The 23,049-nt window shown below is 48.4% G+C and overlaps 2 long non-coding RNA genes across 2 annotated transcripts; one reads left to right on the forward strand and one right to left on the reverse strand.

The window, feature by feature from the left end:
* Positions 1 to 1,729: 1,729 nt before the first annotated feature.
* On the reverse strand, positions 1,730 to 4,136 carry LOC310707556. The gene is made up of 2 exons (XR_014526576.1): positions 2,739 to 4,136; positions 1,730 to 2,699 (listed from the first exon to the last, which is right to left on the reverse strand). It is a non-coding gene; the product is annotated as an uncharacterized lncRNA (long non-coding RNA).
* Positions 4,137 to 4,182: 46 nt separating this feature from the next.
* LOC310707507 lies at positions 4,183 to 8,177 on the forward strand. Its single transcript, XR_014526523.1, has 2 exons — positions 4,183 to 5,148; positions 5,658 to 8,177. It is a non-coding gene; the product is annotated as an uncharacterized lncRNA (long non-coding RNA).
* The last annotated feature ends 14,872 nt before the right edge of the window (positions 8,178 to 23,049 follow it).

The following is a 23,049-nucleotide window of genomic DNA, read 5'->3' on the forward strand; positions in this document are numbered from 1 at the left end:
TACTTCTTCTTCTTCTTCTTCTTCTTCTTCTTCTTCTTCTTCTTCTTCTTCTTCTTCTATTTATTATATTTATTAAATTTATATACCGCCCTATCCTCGCATACAGAATAAAATCAAAATATAAAACCACAAAATCCATAATCAAAATAAAAACAGCAACCCAATTACACCTCTATTTTATTTTAAGGGCATAGGAGTTAGGACTAGATGAATTGGTATTTTGGGGGTTGGGTAAGAAGTACAAAAGAGGGACGCGGATGGCGCTGTGGGTTAAACCACAGAGCCTAGGACTTGCCGATCAGAAGGTCGGCGGTTCGATTCCCCGCGACGGGGTGAGCTCCCGTTGTTCGGTCCCTGCTCCTGCCAACCTAGCAGTTCGAAAGCACGTCAAAGTGCAAGTAGATAAATAGGTACCATTCCGGCGGGAAGGTAAACGGTGTTTCCGTGCGCTGCTCTGGTTCGCCAGAGCTGTACGCCGGCTCCCTTGGCCAATAAAGCGAGAGGAGTGCCGCAACCCCAGAGTCGGTCACGACTGGACCTAATGGTCGGGGGTCCCTTTACCTTTAAGGAGTACAAAACCAGGAAGGGTGTTTTTTAGTTTCTCTGTCTTTCTCCACCCTCTTTTCAAATGATTTTGGGCGAGCAGAGATTGGGAGCAAGGCAAGGGCGGGGAGAGAGAGCGTGGGCCGAAAGCCCCCAGTGGAAACCAGAGGTGGGGGGGGGGGAGAGAGAGACCAGAGGGTGCCCCCCTTATTCCTGGGGAACAGCCCTCGCAGCATCCTTCCTGGGCATCTCCTGTGGAATCCTGGAGAGCCTCTGCCAGTCAGAGTAGACAGAACTGGGACCTAGATGGACCCAGGGGTCGATGTTTCTTAGGGGGCAGAGAAAAGATCCCAGGACAAAAATCATGGGGTAATGTTGGTGGCATCAGCAGAACGACTTCTCTGCTACCCTTCCCTATCTTGCTTCCTCCTTTCTCTCGCCGGCTTAAATTTAGATTGTAAGCTCCTCCGGGCGGGGACCTTCTGTTCCCCTTTTGCTCACAACGCTCCGCAGGCGCCGGTGAAATGAAACCCAGCATTTCCCCAGAAGCCTGTGAAGCAGGGGGAGGCCTTCCGCTTGTGGGGCTGATACAAATATCCTCTCTGTAAGGCGCTCTGGGTTAAGTGGAGACAGAAGGAACTGGCGCCACAAAATGCCCAAAAGAAGAAAGGATGCGCTTATTGTGCACTGATGGTGCAAAACAGCCGGGGAAGTCGGATTGGAGTTGGATGTTCTCTCCCCCCTCTACTGAAGCCTTGCAGGGGCTTCTCCACACCCCCCCCCGGTCCTCTTGACGGCTCCAGCCGTGGGGAAAGGTCAGTTTCCCTGACCTCCAGGCCGCAAGCCGATGTTGCAGCAACCCCCACTGACCGGACAAAATTGGCCACAAGGGACGCTCTGTGACCTGCAGCGTCCGAAGCCTGTGGGAAGGAAGCAGTTTTATGTGGACATAAATAGGCTGCTAAATCAAAGGCCTGCAGCCTCTGCTGCGGGGCGGACTACGTATCCCAGCATGCTGCGCTTCCCCGTGAGTCATATGGCAGACCATTTTGAGGTGGCCCAGCCTCTGGGTTTCCATTTCATGCGCTCTGACCATAACAATTGCCTGTGACAGAAGGCCGGCATGTTTTTGTTTTCCGAGTTCCTGATGCCTTGGTTAGGGAAGCTTTTTAACATTTAATGTTTGTTTGTTTTTGTTTTAAATTCTTTTATTCATTTTTCATTTTCGTTCATTACATACATTTCAAATTCTCAACGTTTACTATATATTCCTCCCTCCCTCCTCTCCAAGGCTTCCCCCAACTTGCGCTTCTGGTTTGTTTTATATTTTCACCCGCTCTGCTATCTCCCAACAGAAAAAGTTACTAAACATCAAACCTTAAAAACATACAAGTAAAATTAAATACGTCATCTTATTTCACTATCTTCCAAACATTTTCTGATGCTGATAATGTGGATGTCTATTTTAATCCTGCCATCAAGTCTATTGCCTTTCTTTTTTTCTTCAAATATAGTAGGAATGGTTCCCAATCTTTTTCAGAGTCTCTTTTCTCTTAGTCTTTCTGTCATTTTTGCCAGTTCTGCATAGTTCATCAACTTCATTTGTCGTTGTTCTTTAGTTGGTATTTCTCCAGTCTTCCAATTTTGTGCAATCAACATTCTTGCTGCTGTAGTGGCACACATAAATAAAGTCCTCATTTATTTTGGTATGTCTTGACCTAAAATACCTAACAAAAAGGCTTCTGGTTTTTTTTTACAAAAGTTATTTTTAACATTTTCTTCAATTCAATTTAACGTTTAATGTTTTATTATATAGTATATATTTTTATATGTTGGAAGCTGCCCAGAGTGGCTGGGGCAACCGAGTCAGATGCACAAGGAGCAAATAAATTATTATTATTATTATTATTATTATTTATTATTATTATTATTATTATTATTAGATAGCTGACATGGTTACCACTGCGGCTTCATGAATTCCTTGGTTGCAGATCTTCATGGCAAACCAGTCTGTGTTTGCTCTCCCTCTTTTTTTATCTCAGCTACCTCCCCTTTTAAAATATAATAATTTTCCCCTCTTAAAATATACCCAAGGCTTGGCAGAATTTGGAGTTTACTGGCTTGCCGGTAAGAGGCAGCTTACCCGATTGCCCTTCCTGCTGGACCAAAGATGCAATCTGGGCTTTTCACGGAACGCTCTGTCCCTCTTGGAAAACTTGCCCTCTCCTGCCTCAGCCCCCCCAATCCTGTCCTGCAAATGCTGTCGTTTGACCTACTTTGTGTCTCCCTTCTCGTGGTTCCCCGCTTGAGGTGAAAGAGGCAGCGTGACCCATTGGAGGAGGGCTGCCCCCCCAGCTTGCTTGCAGGGGAATGTGGCCTTAGAACCTATTTGTGGCTTTCAAGAATTGTTCTCCAGCTTGGATCCCAAGTCGATGAGCAGCGGCTTTGGAAATATCTGACACACAAACGCAAAACTTGTGTTGGTTTTATCCCATGTTGACTCACCGCTGACTTACTTATGGGTTCTTTGGTTTGGAGAAGGGGCTGAGAAGCCCCCCTCCCCCCTCCCAGAACTACAAGCCCCAGGATTCCTGGGGAGACGGGAGGCGTGTCCACTCCCTCCCTCACAGCGCAGTAACAGAATCACAGAACTGTAGGGTTGGAAGGGACCCTGGGGGGTCATCCAGACCAGCCCCCTTCAAGGCAGTCCTAAACATCTGCTCCAGTGGTACCGCTTCCTGGGGGAGGGATTACTTGGGGGGGGGCACTAAGAAGCAAGAGGGCAGCAGGGGGCATTAGGTGCAAATGATTCTTAGACTTTGAAAAATGGATAGCAATGGATCACGTTCATCAGGTACACTGAATTGATTGAATTAAATTGTTTTTGTTGGATTTCATATAAGGAAGAACATTCTGACCCTAAGAGTTGCTTGTCAGTTGACATTCCTCCAAAGGTGCTGGACTCTCCTTACTTGGAGGTTTCTAATACAAAGATTGGAGGGCCCTCTGTCATAAAATCATAGAGTTGGAGGGGACCCCAAAGGCCATCTAGTCCAACCCCTACAACTGCAGGAATCTCAGCTCAAGCATCCATGACAGATGGCCACCGAACCTCTGCTTAAAAACCTCCAAGGAAGGAGAACCCACAACCTCCCAAGGGAGACCGTTCCACTTCCAAACAGCTCTTCCTTTTCAAAAAGTCCTTCCTGATGTTGAGACGGAATCTCCTTTCTTGTGACTTGAAGTCATGGGTTCGAGTCCTACCCTCCAGAGCAAGAAGACAAGCTTGTTCCCATGGGGCAGTCGACTTCAGATATTTGAAGATGGCTATCACATCATATCATGCAGGGACGCGGGTGGCGCTGTGGGTTAAACCACAGAGCCTAGGGCTTGCCGATCAGAAGGTCGGCGGTTCGAATCCCCGTGACGGGGTGAACTCCCGTTGCTCAGTCCCTGCTCCTGCCAACCTAGCAGTTCGAAAGCACGTCAAAGTGCAAGTAGATAAATAGGTACCGCTCCGGCGGGAAGGTAAACGGCGTTTCCATGCCCTGCTCTGGTTTGCCAGAAGCGCCTTAGTCATGCTGGCCACATGACCCGGAAGCTGAACGCCGGCTCCCTCGGCCAGTAAAGCGAGATGAGCGCCGCAACCCCAGAGTCGGCCACAACTGGACCTAATGGTCAGGGGTCCCTTTACCTTTACCGTTATCCTACCTATCATATCTGCCAGGGATTCCTTAGCCATGATTGCTGCGTTTCTGGGGGTTGGACTAGATGGCCCCTGGCGGTCCCAGCCCTAGAATCCTAGATGCTGGAGTACAGAAGCCCTTGGCTGGACCCAGCTTCTTGCGTCAAGAGCTGCTCTGGTGACAGCTGTGCCCAGGCGCTTGAAGACCTGGGGTGTGTGGCATCTGGACGGTTCTTTGGGCGGGGGCCTTTGGCAAAGAGCAGTCTCCGTAATGCACCGAGGCATAAGCTTGCGTCTATTTATACCCTGCAAAGTAATTGCTGGTGCTTTCCAGTCCTTAATCCGCCTTGTGCAACTAGCTTCTTCCCTGCCGAGAGAGAGAGAGAGAGAGAGCGCGGCTGCGTGTTCCCCGTCACACACTCTTGTCCTGCGTGTGCAGCCGACGGGGCTTGAGACACGTCGTCCCGGGAGAGATCTCTAGAACCGTCCCATTTATGGCATGGCTTTGGAGTTAAACCCGGGGCAAGACACGCCCCGACTGGAAATCCAGGGATTCCCCAGAAAGGAGCAGGCCGTTCCTCATTCCTTAAAAGTGGGACGCTCTGTTCTGCAGGAGCTTCCCTCGGATGTCCCTAAAATATCAGAAACTCTGTCTGCGGAAACTCAGAGCTGCCGCAGTTTTGCAGAACGGCATCCCTGAAAAGGCATCTGCGTCCCAACAAGCTTTTCCCCTGCCTTGGGTGTTTTATTCTGTATTAAGCCTACCATTCCTGGTTTTTGGCACTATTTGTAGTCATTTTAATACACATTGTCTTGATACATATGCCTGCGGAAGGCAATGAATAAAACTAAATGAATAAGCAAGGAGAGTCCAACAGATTGGCTACATATGAACAAATTGCACTTCGACGCAAATTGTTGTTGTTTAGTCGTTTAGTCGTGTCCGCCTCTTTGTGACCCCCTGGACCAGAGCACACCAGGCCCTCCTGTCTTCCCATGCCTCCCGCAGTTTGGTCAAACTCATGCTGGTAGCTTCGAGAACACTGTCCCATCATCTCGTCCTCTGCCGTCCCCTTCTCCTTGCGCCCTCCATCTTTCCCAACATCAGGGTCTTTTCCAGGGAGTCTTCTCTTCTCATGAGGTGGTCAAAGTCTTGGAGCCTCAGCTTCAGGATCTGTCCTTCCAGTGAGCACTCAGGGCTGATTTCCTTAAGAATGGATAGGTTTGATCTTCTTGCAGTCCATGGGACTCTCAAGAGTCTCCTCCAGCACCATAATTCAAAAGCATCCATTCTTCGGCAATCAGCCTTCTTTATGGTCCAGCTCCCACTTCCATACATCACTACTGGGAAAACCATAGCTTTTACTATACGGACCTTTGTTGGAATGGTGATGTCTCTACTTTTTTGCGTCTCTCGATGCAAATTAAGAATGGATAAATATGAAGAAATCTGGAATGAATATTTAAGCGATAAGGCGGGTATTGGGTGGAGGAGAGAGAGGTGGGAAAATATTGTTGAAACGATGCAGTCATAGGTATATCAGTGCATTTAAAACTGAATTGTCAAATTGTTGTTATTATTATGGTTTTTGTTGTAGTGTCTTTTGCGGTGGTTGTTTGTATCGGAAAAAAAATGATTAAATAAATTTTAAAAAGCAAGGGGAGTCCAAGCTTGATTCATTCCAAATCATAAAAATTGGAGAGTTGGAAGGGGCTCCCCAAAGCTCATCTAGTCCAGCCCCGCTGCAAGGCAGGGGTTGGACACTTCTGACAGTCTGTTGACCTCAGCTGTCATGCTGCTTACCAGAGCTGGGCAGAGAGAGGGGGGGGGTTGCGTGTATAGAGACGCAGGTTTAACACAACACGAGGGTCAAGCTTTCAATTTATGTGTCACACTAAGTGCTCTGATTCGCCTCCCAGCCGCTATAGGGAAGAACCTGAGAACATAAGAAGAGGCGGCTGGATCGGGCCATCTTGTACGGAATCCTGTTCCCACAATGGCCAACAAGGTGCCCATGTAATAAATGGAAATCTGCCCTTATTCCTTTATAGGGGACACAAGAGCTCTTATAGAGTCCTTTGCAGGTTCTCCATCGGTAGGAGAAAATAACAGAGGCCAACCAGAGAATATTGAGAAGCAAAGAAGCTCATAAGCCTGATCTTTATTGATCTGTTGCAACAGGGTCTCCTCTCACACGCAGGAAAGGAGGAGGACCCAGAACCATGGTGTGCCCGCCTTTATATAGACATTTTAAATTCCCTGCCCTGGAGCTCAGGACCACCCCTCCATACATCATACATACATCACAGAAGGGGTGTAACCCAAGACCACCCCCCAGAAACATAATACTGACATCACAGCAAAGGCGGTCTACAGCAGAAATCTGAGTGCGTCGTTTTATCTCGTCTGACAGGTTACCTGTTAATGCTCACTTGATTGGATTGCCTGGGGAGCCTGGCCAGTTTTTTGTAATGATAAATACTTAGTTCCTGGACAGGTCACAGGCTCACACCCTATTCAAACACATACATACCCTTAAGACAGGATTTGTGAAGGAAAAGACAATAGGGAGGCTTTTCCATTTTCCTTTGACCTTGCAGAGAAAACATTTGGACGGTTTGTGAGTCAAAAATGGTTTCAGGTCGGTCTTCCTGTGCTGATCTATGTACATGCTTGGTTGGTACATTTATAAACATTTATTATATGAATCGGTGAAGGGGCAACATAGACCCAGCGCTCCGGGAAGATTGGCTCAGATTCTGAAGGCAGTGCGAGAGTGAGCCAGTTAGAACTGCAACAGAAAATTGCAGCGCAGAGCCAGACATCTTTCTGTAGGCTCCGTTCCTTTTCCCCACCCCTCTCTCCGCCCCTGCGAAGGTCAGGCAGCCTCCTGGGGCCACGGGGCATACCTTCTTTTGCACTTCTGCAAACCTCTGGGTTTCGGGGTTGGGCTAGATGACCCGTGGTGCCCCTTCCAACTCTACAATTCTGTAGTTGTACGATTGCCCTCTGCGTAGTGAGTGCTGCTGTTTTGTGCCCAAAAGCAGCATGCGGAAGAAGGCCAAGTTTGAGCCTCAGCCTTTCCAGGTCAGGCTGAAATCCAGCCTGAAACCCCAGCGATAACTGAACTAATTTAGCATTGCATTCATACTGCAATTTGCATTGCAGAAGGTTTCAGGTTCAATCCCCAGCCTTTCTACCCTAGAACGCTGCTGCCAGCCAGTGTAGGCTCTATGGGCCAGTGGGTATTCCCACCCATATTCCCCTCCCCACCTGCTTGGCATTGCACCCTGCAGGCGATGGTGAAACTTGGCCGCCTGATCATTGGGTCCTGCCTCCAAACAAGAGGGGCAGGGAAGGGGTTTTCCCAAGCAGGAACTGGCCAAGGATTGCCATAAAAGGTCCTGGTAGAGGCGAAGGGGCGGAGACAAGGACGACAGTGGGCGGGGCCTGGAGGGGAGTCCCTAAAACGAGCAGGCCTGCAAAGGAGCAAAGGGGGAGAGAGCTCTTGTCTGCAAGGAGGGAAGAGAGGGGCAGAGAGGGAGGGGCCTCCTTCCAGGACCACCGAAGCAGCATTCCCCAACCCGGTGCCCCCCAATGTTTTGCACTATGGTTTCCATTTACAACTTTTATCACCGACCACAGTGTGTTTGGCAAACCTCCAGTGACTCAACGTGCGATTCTCCTTCTGTCTGACCCAGACATCTTTCCTTTTCCAAAACCAATTATTTGCATTGTCGATACCGATGGCTTTTGATCTGATGTAAATCCCGACCCACGGCTCCCTATTTATTTCCTAACACCGAGGGTCAAGAAGATGATGTAAACAACCTCTGAACACTGCTGTGGTTACAGTTATGGTTTTATATTTTCCTTGGCTTGGCCGTCTTATTGGCTTCCCAGTCTGGGATTCTCAAAAAGTAATAAACATGCATATGTTAAAATGCATTGGGTTGGGTTTTTTGTTTTTTAAACAAACCTCCTTTTGCCTAAATTCCAAACTTTGTGTGGGAACAGGCTACATGCACTCCTTGGAGGGAGGGTTAGAGGGGAGAGCACTCTGCATATACTCAGAGGCACTGTTAAATGCCTTGCTTCACAACATGCTCCATTTGCAGTGTTCAAACCTTGAAGCAAAGAGTCTTTGCAGCAGCTCCCCCCCTCCCTCCACTTCTCCTCCCATGGAGAGCAGCCCCCCTTGGGGGGGAAGGGGGAGGATCAGTGCTGGGGGGCTGCCCCCTCACTCCATTGTGCAGCCCCCAGAGAGCTCCGGCTGGAAAACAAAAGGTGCTTTTGTGGGGCGTTTTACGGCCCAGCTGGTGACATTTTACCACCTCGGCTTTCACCCCAGATTCAAAGGACACAGATGCCCTTTAAATCTGGAGGAGGGATGGGGGGGGGGGGCAAAGCCATTTAGCAGGAAGGCCCAGGGGTCTTTGTTGGCTGCCGTAAATCTAGCCCCTTTGCCCGGGTCTCCTTCCTTCTCCACCTCTGGGGTATCTTGGTGCCTGCCCCCCCTCCTCCATATCCAACCCCCCCTAAAAATGCCTCTTTCCAGATTATTGGTTTCTTCGGCTGCCAACCAGATGCTACAACAAAGCCGCTTCTCTTCTTTATGTTTCTCCAAGGAGCTGGTCGTCTTTCGCATTCAGAACAACGTCCAGATTTTCAGGGTGTCCTGGCTTTTTTACTTTTTGAAATACGGCAACCCTAGGTTTGGATAATAAAGGGTGCCTTTGCCCAGTGGGCATCATTCCTCCCCAAATTGGGCATCAGGAAGATCTGCCTCTCCAGTACAAATCCAACACGTGTGTCCATGTTCAAAAGCAGTGTAGTCATGTATCCTTTATAAGACCCACCTCCGGCCAGAGAGGTTTGCCACTTTGCACACGCTCAGATCATTGCTTCTTGGTGCCTGTCTAAATGGCACTTTCCTTTTGAAAAAGGAAAACACCTTGGGACGGGCGCCCTCTGCATATGCTCAGAAGACCAGCGTGCCATGTTTTGTCAGATGAAAAGCTGGCAGCTCTGCGGGTTCTTCCTGCGCATAAAGAAACATGTAGCGTTTACTCATGCGTTGTGGGAGGTCCAGCCGCCATTCCCCAAAGAACCACATCTATTGTGTGGTCATCGCTGTGTTCCATCGCTGGGAAAATGTGTCTCTGCACCCCATAATCTCCCAGACATGGGCCATGAGATGGAGCAACCTATTGGTTAGCGCTTGTGACGTCCTTCGTGATAAACCAACCCCCCAATGCCTGTTGTTGGTTTTTAATATACTTTTTAAAAAAAGTTTATAAATATATATTTTTAAAAATATCATTTAACACTCCAGCACAGATGCTAGCTAGAATATTACTCACTTTAAAGAAGGCTTGGAAGCTCACATCTGTCTGTAAACACACGTTGGTCTCCAAGCCAAACTATGACTCACGGCGCAGAGGCGACATTCGAACCCAGCTCTCCCGGACAGATCAAAGCCTATCCTTTTATCCAGTAGATCAAAAGCTGGTCACATCCCATCTACGGGATGCAAATGATTCATCTCTCTTCCCCTGGAGACCTGGGCGTGATGGCATTGGGCGCCCCCTGGTGGCCGTGGGTGGTGGCGCCCGTCTGCTGAAGCATCCTGCTCTAACCGAAGGCTTGCGCCGTTGGCTTGCGATGGATGGAGCGGGAGCGCCATCTGCTGGTCAATGTGGAAATCACACGGGCTGCCTTTCCCCAGCTCTCACGCAACCAGTGAGGTTTGGTGTTGGTGTTTTTTTTTGGCAAGGAGAAATGAGCTTTTCGTGTCATTTTGGTGCCTCTGAATGGGAAGAGAGAGCGATTGCTAATCCCCACTCTGGGAACTGTTGCTCTGTGAGGGGAATAGGGGGTGTCTGAACTCTCAGCACCCTTTTCAAACTAGAGTTCCCGGGGGGTGGGGGGGATGCTGTGACTATTCAAAAGAGCCCAACGCCTCGCTTGAAATGTATAGTGCACCCCAGTCTGGCTACGATCCTAAGCACACTTCCTCGAGAGGCAGTGTGGCGCAGTGGTTAGAGTGTCGGTCTAGGACCTGGGTTCAAATCCCCACTCAGCCGCATGAAACTCACTGGGTGACCTTGGGTGGAGAATCATGTAAGTTGACTCAAGCTCCTTGAAGAAAGAGGTGGAATATAAAGGAACCCCCAAATTTGGAATCCCCTCCAGACAGATGCCAAAGTTTTGCACTTGTTTTGTACCCCCCTCCGGCTGAGTAACTGATATACCATGAATAAGCATAGTTTAGAGGTCCCAGGCCCATAGGAAGTCAGACTATCCTCCACCAGGGCCAGGGCCTTTTCAGTGATGGCTCCGACTTGGTGGAATGCTCTGTCCCAGGAGACCAGGGCCCTTCAGGATTTAACCTCCTTCCGTCAGGCCTGTAAGACAGAGCTATTCCGCCTGGCCTTTAATTTGAATTCAGCCTGATCTTTTATTCCCCTTCCCTTCCCTTCCCTCCCCGTTCCCTTTTATGAAGATCACCTGCTCTGAGACCCCACAGCTAATTCTCCCCTGGCCTCCTCGCTGGCCCAAGTAGGACCAATTCAGCCAGCTAACCCTGGGGATTATCTAATGCTTATTTCCCCTAAATTGTTTTTTGATTTTTATTGTTATTCATGTTTTTATACTGTATTCTATGCTGTTTTTACAATTAAGTGTTTTAAATTTGTTGTTAGCCGCCCTGAGCCCGGTTTTTGAACCGGGAAGGGCAGGGTATAAATAAAAAAATATTATTATTATCATTATACCAGGGGCCCCAGATATCCCCCCTCAAACCCAACATTGGCCAAATTCCGGGGTTTGTATTAATAAGGCTGATCTTAGTGCTTAAACTAAGCCATAGACTAGCAGTGAAAGGAGCTGAAACAAACTGGAGGAGTCCTAATGGTTCAGCCTAAATGCCGATCACCCATCACCATGTCTTATTTTCCCCATTTCACAGATCAGGGATCCCAGCCTGAGTGAGGCTTGCCGGAGGCCCAACTCTGCAAGATGACTGATCCACTTCTCCTACCAAACAGCAAATCCACCGAGTGCATTCGATCGAATGAATCTAAGCCAATTTCACTATCACAGCTGCTCATGAAAAACCCTTAAAATTGGTGCTGGCAGCTGGTTGCCTGGGTCCTCTCTCTGTGTGTGTGTCTAGTGATCTCTAGATAAGGTGGGCATTGCCAAAAAATGAATAAAAGCATGATTTTTTTAAAAAAAAGATTTAAAAATGCGCACAAATTTTGAACAGGTTGTGTGCATATCCACGTAAAAGTTGGAGATGGTGGTTCATACGCACAGATTCAGAAATAATAGTTATAATTCAAATAGATGGGGCACAATTGTGGTGAAGGCACAAATGTAGCTTGCTTGTCTGGCTAGGAGCGGCCTGTTGACAGCCACTAACTGTTCAGGGCAACTGGTCAGCCAAGATCAGAGTTTCATGGTTGATATTTAAAGTTTAGTCAGTGGAGCAGGAGACTCAGGGCTGTGGGTTCGAGACCTACTTTGGGCAAAAGATTCCCGCATTGCAGGGGGTTCTGTTGGGTCCCTTCCAACTTGACAATTCTGTGATTCTAAGTAACCAACGCAGGACGCGGGTGGCGCTGTGGGTTCATAGAATCATAGAGTTGGAAGAGACCACAAGGGCCATCAAGTCCAACCCCCTGCCAAGCAGGAAACACCATCAGAGCACTCCTGACATATGGTTGTCAAGCCTCTGCTTAAAGACCTCCAAAGTAGGAGACTCCACCACACTCCTTGGCAGCAAATTCCACTGTCGAACAGCTCTTACTGTCAGGAAGTTCTTCCTAATGTTTAGGTGGAATCTTCTTTCTTGTAGTTTGGATCCATTGCTCCGTGTCCGCTTCTCTGGAGCAGCAGAAAACAACCTTTCTCCCTCCTCTATGTGACATCCTTTTATATATTTGAACATGGCTATCATATCACCCCTTAACCTCCTCTTCTCCAGGCTAAACATGCCCAGCTCCCTTAGCCGTTCCTCATAAGGCATCGTTTCCAGGCCTTTGACCATTTTGGTTGCCCTCCTCTGGACACGTTCCAGTTTGTCAGTGTCCTTCTTGAACTGTGGTGCCCAGAACTGGACACAGTACTCCAGGTGAGGTCTGACCAGAGCAGAATACAGTGGCACTATTACTTCCCTTGATCTAGATGCTATACTCCTATTGATGCAGCCCAGAATTGCATTGGCTTTTTTAGCTGCTGCGTCACACTGTTGGCTCATGTCAAGTTTGTGGTCAACTCCTAGATCCTTTTCACATGTACTGCTCTCAAGCCAGGTGTCACCCATCTTGTATTTGTGCCTCTCATTTTTTTTGCCCAAGTGCAATACTTTACATTTCTCCCTGTTAAAATTCATCTTGTTTGTTTTTGCCCAGTTCTCTGATCTGTCAAAGTCGTTTTGAAGTGTGATCCTGTCCTCTGGGGTGTTAGCCACCCCTCCCAGTTTGGTGTCATCTGCAAATTTGATCAGGATGCCCTTGAGTCCATCATCCAAGTCGTTGATAAAGATGTTGAATAAGACCGGGCCCAAGACAGAACCCTGTGGCACCCCACTAGTCACTCTTCTCCAGGATGAAGAGGAACCATTGATGAGCACCCTTTGGGTTCGGTCAGTCAGCCAGTTACAAATCCACTGAGTGGTAAACAGAACTGTTAGATTCCAAAATCAAGAATTTGTCAAAAATGTATAACTTGCTGTTGAAATGGAACACCCAGGATGAAACGGTGAAATCAGCTATGATTAAATGGGCACAAGATGTCGGACATAATATAATGATGGCTGACTGGGAATAGTTATGGACCACAGAGAGAAAACTTAAGAGAAAACTTAATGAAAATGATTTATAGGTGGTACATGGCACCAGTTAAGCTTGAAAAAATTTACCATTTGCCCGATAATAAATGTTGGAAATGTAATGAGACTGAAGGCACATTCTTTCACCTTTGGTGGACGTGCCCAAGGATTAAGACATTCTGGGAGATGATTTATAATGAAATGAAAAAGGTATTTAAATATACCTTTCTGAAGAAACCAGAGGCCTTTCTCCTAGGCATAGTTGGCCAATTGGTGTCAAAGAAGGATAGAACTTTTTTTATGTATGCTACAACAGCAGCAACAATACTCATCGCAAAGTATTGGAAGACACAAGATTTACCCACCCGGGAAGAATGGCAGATGAAGTTGATGGACTACATGGAATTGGCGGAAATGAGTGGCAAAATCCGAGACCAGGGAGAAGAGTCGGTGGAAGAAGATTGGAAAAAGTTTAAAGACTATTTACAGAAATATTGTAAAATTAATGAATGTTAGAAAAATGTTGGAATGAAGTTATATGGCTTCAGTAGAAAGGTTATAAGGAATTAAGTATAAATAGATTAATAGAGAATTAAAGGGAAAAAGAAGGTTAAAATGTGTTAAGATAATTATAGGATGGAAAGCAGAGGAAGATAGAAAGGAATTGCTGAAACAACTAAATAGAAGTGGAATACAAAAAGGGAGGTGTGTGGAGGTCATGGAAATAAGTGAATGAAAGACTGAAATTATTTGATGTGTTTTAAATTGTTTTTGTTTTGTTTTCTTAGTTTAAATTGTTTTTGTTTTGTTTTCTTAGTTTAAATTGTCTTTGTTAGTTTAGTGTTAGGTATTGTTTTTGTATTGTATTGTATTGTTTATTTTCTTTTTCTATGTATGTTTAAATTGTTGGAAAGTAATAAATATCTTTTAAAAAAAAAAAAAACCCCCACTGAGTGGTAGCATAGTCAAGACCGCATTTTACCAGCTTCTTTACAAGAATATCATGGGGCACCTTGTCGAATGCCTTGCTGAAATCAAGGTAGGCTACATCCACTGCATTCCCTTCATCTACCAGGCTTGTAATTCTGTCAAAAAACGAGATCAGGTTAGTCTGACATGACTTATTTTTCAGAAATCCATGCTGACTATTGGTGATCACAGCATTCCTTTCTAGGTGCTCACAGACTGTTTGCTTAATGATCTGCTCCAGAATCTTCCCTGGTATTGATGTCAGACTGACAGGGTTAAACCACAGAGCCTAGGACTTGCCGATCAGAAGGTCAACGGTTCGAATCCCCGCGACGGGGAGAGCTCCCGTTGCTCGGCCCCTGCTCCTGCCAACCTAGCAGTTCGAAAGCACGTCAAAGTGCAAGTAGATAAATAGGTACCGCTCTGGCGGTAAGGTAAATGGTGTTTCTGTACGCTGCTCTGGTTTGCCAGAAGCGGCTTAGTCATGCTGGCCACATGACCCGGAAGCTGTACGCCGGCTCCCTCGGCCAATAAAGCGAGATGAGCGCCGCAACCCCAGAGTCAGCCACAACTGGACCTAATGGTCAGGGGTCCCTTTACCTTTACCTTTAAAGTAACCAAAACAACTGGTTTAGACTGAAGCCAGATCTTCTGAGGAGACCCGGCTGATCGTTCCTACAGCCAACAGATCGTCCCTTGGGTGGCTTCCCGATTACCTGTTTGTGGACCATTGGCCCTGCTTTGTTTGTGGGGAGTTTAGATAAGGTTGCATCAAAGCTAAAGTCAAATGAATTAATATATTATCCAAGCTTTCCAGCAAGCTGATTCTTCATTTGCTCGCTTTCGTAGGAGGCTGAGTTTTATTTATGATATCTAGAGCCCGATTCCAGCAATTCCCCATTTTCCCCTCTGCTTTTCAGACCAGTCCTGCCAAGACGCTCATGACTACTGATGGACCAATGCTCTCCGTATCAGGGACTTCATGTGTTTGATGGACAGGAGGAGGATTTTACACCATTTCTACAAGATCAAGGGTCCAGATCAAGGGAAGTCATATTCTGCTCTATTCTGCCTTGGTCTGACCCCGCTTGGAGTCCCAAGTCCAGTTCTGGGCACCCCAGCGGAAGAAGGAGATGGACAAGGCGCAGATGGACAAGCAGAGGAGAGCAGCCAAGATGATGAAGGGTCTGGAAACTAAGCCTGATGAGGAACAGTTGAAGGAGTTGGGTATGTTTAGCCTGGAGAAGAGGAGACTGAGAGGAGATATTATAAAAGGTAAAGGTAAAATACCCTGACCGTTAAGTCCAGTTGCAGATAACTCTGGGGTTGTGGCTCTCATCTCGCTTTACTGGCCGAGGGAGTTGGTGTGCAGCTTCCGGGTCATGTGGCCAGCATGACTAAGCCACTTCTGGTGAACCAGAGCAGCGCACGGAAACACCGTTTACCTTTCCGCCGGAGTGGTACCTATTTATCTACTTGCACTTTGACGTGCTTTTGAACTGCTAGGTTGGCAGGAGCAGGGACCGAGCAACGGGAGCTCACCCCATTGCGGGGATTCGAACCGCCGACCTTCTGATCGGCAAGCCCTAGGCTCTGTGGTTTAACCCACAGCGCCATCCGCATCCCTAGGAGATATGCTAGTCATCTTCAAATATCTCAAGGGCTGTCACACAGATGATGAAGCAAGCTTGTTTTCTCTCTGGAGGGTAGGACTCGAACCCAGGGCTTCAAGTTACAAGAAAGGAGATTCTGACTAGACATGTGTCAGAGATTTTTGTAGCTGTAACTGCATTGAGGGGGTCGGACTAGATGACCCTCCAATTCTACAATTCTGAGAAGCAGAAGAATAGGCTTCTGTCATTCTCTGCACTAGGCAGCATGCAGACAAGTGTCCTACTTTACAGAGCACAGTCCTCTGTTTCAAGGTGTCCTCGATTAGATGGGGTTGTGTGGCCCCAATTCAGCTTAAATTAAAAAATTATCATCGTTAAGGAGTCCTAAGTAGGGGAACCTTGTCATTGCCCACCCACCATGAAACAGACCTAGCAGTCACACACAGATCACCTGGTCTTCCCCACAATGCCTTGCGTTTCCATTTAAATCACAGCAATTCTTTCTACCCATATAAATTAGCATATGCAGATTTAATACAAATCTGAACCAGTTTTGGTCGGTGTTCCCCTGAAGTTTTTTTTTTACCTGCTTTGTTTTACCTGCTTTGGGTTAATCGCTCCCAGATTCCACGCAGATGCAGCCAAGTCCAGCGCCACCTAGTGACTCAAGCGCGGAATGACACTTATCCACCCATTGCCGGCGGTTGCTTAGCAACCTGAGCCCTTTACTGACAGTCATTTAGGCCGCCGTTTGCCAACCTGGTGCCCTCCTGCAGATGCTTTGGACTACAACTCCCATTAGCCCCAGCCAAGCTTGACCCGGGGGCCTTGTTTCTGAAGGCAGATTTAAATCTAACGAATTCACAGGCTGGGGAGCAATATTTTTTTGGGGGGGGGTGATGAAAAGAAGCCATTTTTTTTCTTCTGAGGGCCACTTTCCCTCATGGGCAAAAATACAGGGTGTATAGAGCAGAGCTGGTGAGGGTTTTCGCCTGGTGAGAGTCGGGAGGGCCAGGTTGAGAGGCCTGGAGGGCCGCATTTGTCTCTTGGGGCCGAGATGCCCCACATTCCCCTTGCAGGAAAACTGTCAGGGCTGCCGGCCGCCAGTGAGTGGGGCTGCAGCCTGCGATGGGCGGACCCAGAGCCAAAGGTGGGTGCAGCCACCCCTCTTCCTCGTTTGTGACACCCCATTTCTCTCTCTCTCTTTCTGTCAGCCCTCCCCACCTCTCCCCCCTTGTTTGACAGGAAAGCGGCCATCTCTCTTGCCAAAACTCTGAGCTTAGGGCCACATTTCCCCATTCCTCTTTCCATCGCTTCCTCGCATGACGTTTGCCCGAGCGCCACAGATTAGCCGCCTCTGCCTTGGACGAGAGTCCTTCACCTTTGGGCCCCCAGACATTGGCAGACTGTTGTTGTTTAGTTGTTTAGCAGGGGGTTGGACTCGATGGCCCTTGTGGTCTCTTCCAACTCTATGATTCTATGATTCTATGAAATCGCACAAAAGCAATGGAAACAGCTTAACACAACGGATGCTTCAAGTTGTTGCTGTTTTTGTTGTTGTTTAGTCATGGTTTGGAGTCTAAAGTAAGTTTAAAGTTGGCCATAGGTTAGGGACAGCAAAATAAAGCGTTCCTATTTCTTTCCCAGTGTGTCAGAACTTTGGAACTTAATGGAACAACGTTACTGTGCGATTAGCACTTAGATAAATACAGTGGAACCTCGGGTTTTGTTCTTGTTGTTGTTTAGTCGTTTAGCCGTGTCCGCCTCTTTGTGACCCCATGGACCAGAGCACGCCAGGCACTCCTGTCTTCCACTGCCTCCCGCAGTTTGGTCAGACTCATGCTGGTAGCTTCGAGAACACTATCCAACCATCTCGTCCTCTGTCGTCCCCTTCTCCTTGTGCCCTCCATCTTTCCCAACATCAGGGTCTTTTCCAGGGAGTCTTCTCTTCTCATGAGGTGGCCAAAGTCTTGGAGCCTCAGCTTCAGGATCTGTCCTTCCAGTGAGCACTCAGGGCTGATTTCCTTCAGAATGGAGAGGTTTGATCTTCTTGCAGTCCATGGGACTCTCAAGAGTCTCCTCCAGCACAATAATTCAAAAGCGTCAATTCTTCAGTGATCAGCCTTCTTTATGGTCCAGCTCTCACTTCCATACATCACTACTGGGAAAACCAGAGCTTTAACTATATGGACCTTTGTTGGCAAGGTGATGTCTCTGCTTTTTAAGATGCTGTCTAGGTTTGTCATTGCTTTTTTCCCAAGAAGCCAGTGGCAGACTACAACTCCCATTGTCCCCTTCCGGCGTAGCCAAAAGTCAAGGGTGATGGGAGTTGTAGTCTGCCAATGTCTGGGCACTTAAGGCTGCTTTGGACTGTACAGGCATTCTCAGAAATGCATAATGCATCTGGGTGCGAATGCCAACAGGAGATCATGTTCCTATTTTACTGTCTCCAACAAGGTTGGTTCGGTATTCTGCTCAGTTCCAAATTATGAATATTTAGATCTCAACAGGCCAAAGAGCACAGACCTTCACTTTCCATCTCATGGAGAAACACTACATTGCCCAGTAGTCATTGGCCATTGCTTAGTGGGAGAGCAACTGCCTTGCAGCTGGAATGTCCTGGGTTCAAATCCCGACAGCAGGTAGGGCTGGAAGAGCTTCCTTGTCAGAAATGCTTCCAGTACGTTTCCAAGCACAATTCAAAGTGACCTTTAAAGCCCTAAATGGCCTCGGTCCAGTATATCTGAAGGAGCGTCTCCACCCCCATCGTTCTACCCGGACACTGAGGTCCAACGCCGAGGGCCTTCTGGCGGTTCCCTCCCTGCGAGAAGCCAAATGACAGGGAACCAAGCAGAGAGTCTTCTCGGTGGTGGCACCTGCCCTGTGGAATGCCCTCCCACCAGATGTTAAAGAGAACAACAACTACCAGACTTTTAGAAGACATCTGAAGGCAGCCCTGTTCAGGGGAGCTTTTAATGTTTGATGCATTACTGTATTTTAATATTTTGTTGGAAGCCACCCAGAGTGGCTAGGGAAGCCCAGCCAGATGGGTGGGGTAAAAATAAATTATTATTATTATTATTATTATTATTATTATTATTATTATTATTATCCTTGCGGACAACACTGAGGTAGATGTTGCAATGGTCTGACTCAGCAGAAGGCAGCTTTCTGTGTTCTGGAAAATTCTTGATACAGCTGACCCTGGGCATGCTTGCACTGTTGTGGTTGGCATCCGTCTGTCTCAAAAGACAATGGAGTTTGCCTCCGAGGGTGAAGTCAAGCTGCTGTGTTAGTAGCCCCAAAGTGACCTCCCCGGGGTGCAAGTCTGGGCAGTGTGTCTGGAGATCCTGGGCGGCCCAGACGGCAAGACACCCCCCCCCCTTGGCCTCCCTGATGTGGTCCAAAGGAAAGCAGAGCAAAACATTTGGCACCCGTTTGGCTACAGGTGTTGCCAGAAGGAGGCGTCCAAGGCACCATCCAACCACCTTAGGGACTCCGCTCTGGATTTGTGTAGGATTAACTCCCCTGCCTTTTCTTTCCTTGAATATATCTGACAACTGGGCTGTGGGTTAAACCACAGAGGCTAGGGCTTGCTGATCAGAAGGTTGGCGGTTTGAATCCCTGTGATGGGGTGAACTCCCGTCGCTCGGTCCCTGCTCCTGCCAACCTAGCAGTTCAAAAGCACGTCAAAGTACAAGTAGATAAATAGGTACCGCTCCGGCGGGAAGGTAAATGGCGTTTCCGTGCGCTGCTCTGGTTCGCCAGAAGCGGCTTAGTCATGCTGGCCACATGACCCGGAAGCTGTACGCCGGCTCCCTTGGCCAATAGAGCGAGATGAGCGCCGCAACCCCAGAGTCGGCCACGACTGGACCTAACGGTCAGGGGTCCCTTTACCTTTACCTTAACTCCCCGGCCTTTTCTTTCCTTGAATATATCCAATAACTGGGAAACACTGGCCTGCGAGCGTTCCAATTGGAGAACAGCCTTTTCCAAAGGAGTCATGGGTTTTGAAGACACTCGAACTCAGGACGCAAGGGAGAAACGTGCCAAGAGGAAGGGACGCTTGGCAAATCCACACTGTGATCAACTCCCGCCCGGAAACCAATGTCCCCACTTTGGAAGGATGTGTGGATCCAGAATTGGCCTCCACGGTCACTTACGGACTCACAGCTAAAACCCTGTTTTGGAAGATCTTACTTGGCTATGAGTGATTGCCTAAGGAGAAGAAGAAAATATCCTGCAAAGGATCAGAGGTTTAGGACCAGAGATTCCTACAGGGACTGGAAGGTGTTTAAAGGATACTTGCAAAACCATATTGAAAAATCAGAACTCCTATTAGAATAAACAAGTTCTGTTTTAAATACTGGAATACTAAATAAGATGGATAACAATGTGTAATAGAAAAAGAAGCATGAAATTAGCATGAATTGTGTGAAAGAAAGTAATAGAAGTGGAAAGAAATTGCGGTTGAGTAGACTGGAAGTCTAACACAAAGGTGGGGTGAGGGGTGGTGGATGGTGATGGGAAAATGAATTATCTGTGAGATTGAGTGTAGCTATGTTTGAACATTTTTAAGGATTGTATGAAATGTATGTTTGTATATTCGCAATATGTGTGTATTAATGCTGAATTATTTTAACAATAAAAACTTTTCAAAAAAAGAAAAGAAAAAAGGACCAGAGATTCCTTTCTCCTTGAAGGGCTCTCTTTCCAGGCAGCCAAGCCCCATCTGCCCCCTCTACAGCATGGGCAGAAACCCCCTTGACCCTTGGACCCATTCTTGCACTTAATCCTCCAGAACATGTTTTTGCATGCAGGGGAAGCGAAGCCCCTAACTTGGCTCTGAGACCCATAGGCTCCTCTCACCTGGTTTAGCTGGCCAGTCACAGCCGTTTCCTAGTGATGTAGCCGCTGTCTCATGCAGACAGCTTCCAGGAGCCACAGGTGAGAGCCAAGTGCAGGGTGGGGGACCAAAGGGGGACAAACTCCCCCAGAAGGAGCAGGATGTGTCCCCCAACAGGGGTTCTCCCCAAACACCCCATGCATAGGTCTAAATTTTGGAGGTCCCAGGTTGCAAGGTGGTTAGATTGGTCTCAACTAGGACCGGGGCCTTTTCAGCACTGGCCCCGACTTGGTGGGATGCTCTGTCCCAAGAGATAGGGCCCTGTGGGACTTGACATCTTTCTGCAGGGCCTGCAAGACAGAGCTGTTCCGCCTGGCCTTTGGTTTGGACTCAGTCTGACCCTTCTGTTTCCCTCCCCTTATGGTCTTGATCTATGGGCTACTCTTAAAATGAGGTTGCATTTTAAATTGCATTTTAACCTGTATTTTAAATTGGTGTTTTTTTCTCCTTTCCCCTCTCTTTCCCCCCTATTATGTTTTTACTGTGATTTTATTGGTGTTAGCTGCCCTGAGCCTTGCTCTGGCTGGGGAGGGCGGGGTATAAATAAAATCTATTATTATTATTATTATTATTATTATTATTATTATTATTATTATTACAGTCACACTTTGGGTTGAATGTGCTTCGGGATGAGCGCGTTCGAGTTGCGCTCCGTGGCAACCCAGAAGTAACAGAGCGTGTTTCTTCCGGGTTTCACCGCTTGCGCATCCGCAGACGCTCAAAATGACGTCACGCGCATGTGCAGAAGTGGCAAAAAGCGACGCGCACGTGCACAGACGTGCCATCGCTGGTTACGTTTGCTTCTAGATGCGAACAGGGCTCCATAACGGATCCCGTTCACATCTAGAGGTACCATTGTATTATTAAATCTTACTCTGATCACTGGGTTCATAAGCAACTGCAGCCTTCAGATAGATGACAATTTTGCTTAACTCCCTGGCACCCGCATGGGGAACGAAAAAGGCTTTCGTTTTGTACCTAAGCCCCCCGCAAAAGCTCAATGGGCTGCAGAGGTTCCCCTCCCAGGCTGCCAGCTGTTTTCCCCAGTTTGCATGCATGCTCCATCTACTCCTTTGCAGAACTGGATTTCCTGATTCTCTCTCCTCTCCTGGCTGATTTAAACCAGCCTTGATGTCATTCCTTGTTTGCAGCTCAGGCCTTAAAACTCAGGGGGAGGCAGAGGCAACAGAGCCCCCCCTCCCCTCTCCGCTTTCCTGGAGGCTCTCTGAAAGGACGGCATGCGCAGCCAATGGAAAGCCCAGCTGTGTGAGCATGATGTCACCAGGACAGGCTCCCATTGGGCAAGGTCGGGCTACTTAACCTAGCAACAGCCGCCAAGGCCGCCTCGCCCCCATTAACCCCCTGCAAGCCAGCTCTGCTCTCTCTCTCCTCCCCCCCCCCAGCTGTTAATCACTTTTGTGGGGAGCTGTGCAGCCGCAGAGTGCATCTTCCTTCTCCCTGCTCACAAAGGAGGGAGCTGGCAGGTGAAAAGGAGGCCTGTCAGCGGTGGAAACCGCAGCCCTTTTGTTGCCCGGCCTCAGTTCCTCCTGCCTTGCCCCCCCCCCCCGGGCACGCACAGATGGCACCATTGTTGCCTGAACAAAGCCGGAGGGGAGCGCCGTGCCATGGGTTGGCAGGACGGCCGAGGACGGCAGCTGGCGGGCAAGCGCCAGGCCTGGCTTGGCTCAAGCTGTCGCGGTGGAAGCTCGCCAGCGAGTGGCAATAAATAACAAGGGGCAGCGGCACGCGAGGACCCCCTCTGCACCGTCCCGACCGGGCAAAGACCGGTCTGTGCCAGCCCTGCAATGCCAGGTTGCCCACCAGGGCTTGGTCCCAGTTTGCAGGCCAAGCACAACAAACCACGGTTTCCCGAGTCGGGTGTAGCAGCAAGCCACGGTTTACCTCTGCGTGGAAAAGTTGGGCTATTGCTGTGCTTGAAGAGGGTGTGGGGGACCTCAAAGCACATTTTGCCGCCTGAGGCGAAGGGCGAGATGGCTCTGCCCCTCTTGTGCGCAAAGGGTACCGAGTCCAGCTGTTGGGCCTGGCAACTGGGCAGCGTCCTCTGCTGTGCCAGAGAGCGGCAGGTCAGGTCAGAGGGTGCAGGCCAGGCCCTGTCCCTCAGTACCTGTCGCCTGAGGCGCTCACCTCACGGCCTCCCGGTCGGGCAGAGGACTCGAACTCATGGCTTCAAGTTCCAAGAAAGGAGTTTCTGACTAAACATTTGGGGAAACTTTCTGAGGGTCATTGCTATTTGATAGCGGACTGTCCTTCATTGGAGATTTCTGAACACAGGTTCACCTGTCTGGGATTATTTAGCTGTGATTCCATCCCGAAAGGTAAAGGTAAAGGGACCCCTGACCATTAGGTCCAGTCGTGGCCAACTCTGGGGTTGCGGCACTCATCTCGCTTTATTGGGCGATGGAGCCGGTGTACAGCTTCCGGGTCATGTGGCCAGCATGACTAAGCCACTTCTGGCGAACCAGAGCAGTGCACGGA

The sequence above is a fragment of the Podarcis liolepis genome (genome assembly GCF_965112155.1).
Source record: "Podarcis liolepis genome assembly, chromosome: 5".
NCBI classification, from domain to species: Eukaryota; Metazoa; Chordata; class Lepidosauria; order Squamata; family Lacertidae; genus Podarcis; species Podarcis liolepis.